This window comes from Myotis davidii, unplaced genomic scaffold (assembly GCF_000327345.1).
Source record: "Myotis davidii unplaced genomic scaffold, ASM32734v1 scaffold44, whole genome shotgun sequence".
In the NCBI taxonomy this organism is placed as follows: domain Eukaryota; kingdom Metazoa; phylum Chordata; class Mammalia; order Chiroptera; family Vespertilionidae; genus Myotis; species Myotis davidii.
The window spans coordinates 2,142,537-2,145,887 of record NW_006299705.1 but is presented as its reverse complement, the minus strand read 5'-3'; the positions used below and the strand labels follow the sequence as shown (position 1 = coordinate 2,145,887).

Below are 3,351 nucleotides of genomic sequence, written 5' to 3'. Positions count from 1 at the left end.
CTGCACCAGTAGGGTCCCTTGACCTGGCCTGTGGGGATCGGGGCAAAACCAGCAGTCCGACATCAGCAGTCTGACATACCCCTAGGGGTCCCGAAGTGCAAGAGAGCACTCTGCAAAGTTGCTGTCACTCAGCAGCTCCTGCGTTGAGTCTCTGCCCCATCATGGTCAGTGTACATCATAGCTAACGGCCAGTCGCTTAGGCTTTTATATATATGGATGCCAGGCCAACTAATAAACATAGAAGGAATGATGGAATTTAGAAAATCACTTCCTGGCAGCCAACTTAGTAATAACTGATTTAGGCAAGAATCATCTGGGTGTTAAATGGGTAAATGCTGGTTGAAGAACGGGAATTTTTTGTACTCTCAAAATACTGTTCCACAAGATACTAAATTACTTATTAATAAATACAAAATACCTTTTAATTAACTTTCCCTGGAGAAACCTGGCAGATGACATCTTAGTCAAGTTATAAGAGTTAACATTACCAGTAATGGAATAAATGACATGCAGGGAGAATAACAGAGTATCACTGATGGAATGGGACCTGGGGATTAGATGGTAGTATTATGTCAGTTTCCTGGTTTTTTATGGTTGTACTGTTATTGAGATAAGTGCTATTTTTTAGGGAATCCAAACAGAAATATTAAAGGGTACTGGGGCATCTTATATGCAACTTGGAATAAGGCAAATCTGATACAATTTTTAAATTGAGTTGTCTGAGTAAACAGTATATGGGAGTCCTTTGCGCTCTTCTCACAACTTTTCTGTAAGTTTAAAATTACATCAAAAAGAAAAAAACTTCCAAAGTTATAGAAATTAAAACCATTTATACTGGCCTAAGAAGATAAACTGGTAAGTAGGACAGACTGAGTTCAGAAAATGATTTGTGCATTTATGAAATTTAGTATTTGCTCGTCATGATATTGAAGGCAGTGGGGAAACTGTAGATTGTTCAAAAATGATGTTGGGACTACAGGGTAACCATTGGGGAGAAAATGAAAATAAAATAATCACCCATAATACACTAGATTCTAACTGAATCAAAAACTTAATAAGGAAAAAAATATAATATTAAAAGAAATTGAGTGTTTTTTATATTTATACCCTTGTTTGGGGGGCTTTTCTTAGAATACCTCCCAAGGTCAAAAACATAAAGACAAGATTGAAAGGTAATAATTCATAAAAAAACTTACAAGCAAAAGACACTACTATTAACATAGTTTAAAAAACAAATTTAGAAAACTTCACAACAATGTATGGATAAAAATATCATAAATATAAGCAAGAATATAAAAGTACCATTGACATGTCTATAAACAAATATAACATTAAAGAGCTTTTAAATCAACAAGGAATTAATGTTCTAGAAGACAAAACAGGCATTGAAAATTAACTTGTTTGCAATGCAAAAAATACAAATAGTAAGTAAAAGAGGCTTGTAATAACTAAAAATCAAAGAAGTGCAAATTAAAACAAGGAGATAGACTTCATCAGCAGATTAGCAAAGAATGTAGCGAAGGTGTGTCCCGGTGTTGGCCAAGCATAAAATGGCACGACCTCTCTAGAAGGCACTCTGACAGTCCGTACCAAATATAAAATGTATAGTCTTTAAGCCCAGAGATTCACATTCTTAGAAATAATCCTGATAGGAACACTTACTCTGCAGTGCTCTTTGTGATAATAATAAATTAACCTACATGTCCACCAGGGGACTGGTTAAATGCACATATCACAGTATATTAAATTGAACATTCAACTGTTTAAAAAGATGATATAGATCAGTGGTTCTCAACCTTCTAATGCTGCGACCCTTTAATACAGTTCCTCATGTTGTGGTGACCCCCCCAATTTCACTGTTACAAATTGAACATAATGAAAGTATAGTGATTAATCACAAAAACAATATGTAATTATAGATGTGTTTTCCGATGGTCTTAGGCGACCCCTGTGAAAGGGTCGTTTGACCCCCAAAGGGGTCGCAACCCATAGGTTGAGAACCGCTGATGTAGATCTTATGTATTCTTTCATTGAAAGATGTCCATAACTGTATTTTAAAGATAGCAAAGTATAATCCCATTTAAGTTTTTTAAAAAGTCACATTATTTGTTAATATATTTTTTTAAGTCTAAAATGAGATAAATGAGACATGAAAACTTAACGTTGATCTTTGGTACATTATGGGATTACTACTTATCTTATTAATATCTATATTGGGTGAAGTTTTTATACTACACTGTTTTTTCCCGTAAAAGTGACTAATGCCCTAACCGGTTTGGCTCAGTGGATAGAGCGTCGGCCTGCGGACTCAAGGGTCTCAGGTTCGATTCCGGTCAAGGGCATGTACCTTGGTTGCGGGCACATGCCCAGTGGGGAGTGTGCAGGAGGCAGCTGATCGATGTTTCTCTCTCATCGATGTTTCTAACTCTCTATCCCTCTCCCTTCCAATCTCTAAAAAATCAATAAAATATATTTTTTAAAAACAGTGACTAATGCCTTTTGGAGGAAAAAAATCAGGGTATTAATATAAATGTAAAAATAACTTTTTAATAATATGGTATGTGGCCCTAGCTGGTTTGGCTTAGTGGATGGAGCGTCAGCCTGCAGACTAGAGGGTCTCAGGTTCCATTCCAGTCAAGGGCACATGCCCGGGTTGCAGGCTTGATCCCCAGTAGGGGGCGTGCAGGAGGCAGCCAATCAATGATTCGCTCTCGTCATTGATGTTTCTCTCTCCCCCTCCCTTCCTCTCTGAAATCAATAAAAATATATTTAAAAATAATAATAATAATATGGTGTGTTTGTAAATGATCGAGTGAAGGTGCAGAAAAACGTGGGAGGAAAACCTCCCACTGCTACAAATTGGCAGTGACGACAGGGATGAACCAATAAAAAGTCCACAGGAGAAAACAGTTATTGTCAGCCTGGCACCCAGCTCTGACCACCCGAGGTTCCATATTGCTTTGGAACATTTCCCTGGGTACAATGCAGTTCCCAGACTTCTATGTCACTATAAAAAAAGTCAGTGGAGGTCACAAAAGGCACTAACTAGAGGTACAGTGACCACATATTCCTAACCAGAAGTCTGGACCCACGGTTTGACAAATGGGAGTACACAAAGAGAGCCAACGGGCAGTATTAAAACTGTCTTTCTCTTAATCCTGGCTAAACTTAGGGAGTTTCCCTTCTCCTCCCCTTCTCCCCCCATGAAAACAATAGGGTGATTCCCTGGGGGAGTCTCTATTTTAGCTGAGGAAATATACTTCACAGGGGAGAGAGAAGAGAGCCCAGTGCTTACACTTAGTACATAATAAATGAACCCCCCACAGCAACCTACATAATAGCATAACCGAC

The 3,351-nt window shown here is 38.0% G+C and overlaps 1 protein-coding gene across 1 annotated transcript in view; it reads right to left on the bottom strand.

Moving 5' to 3' along the window:
* HEXB (hexosaminidase subunit beta) overlaps positions 1 to 3,351 on the bottom strand; it is a 17,935-nt gene that overhangs the window by 14,093 nt on the left and 491 nt on the right. The gene's annotated exons all lie outside the window — the stretch shown is intronic.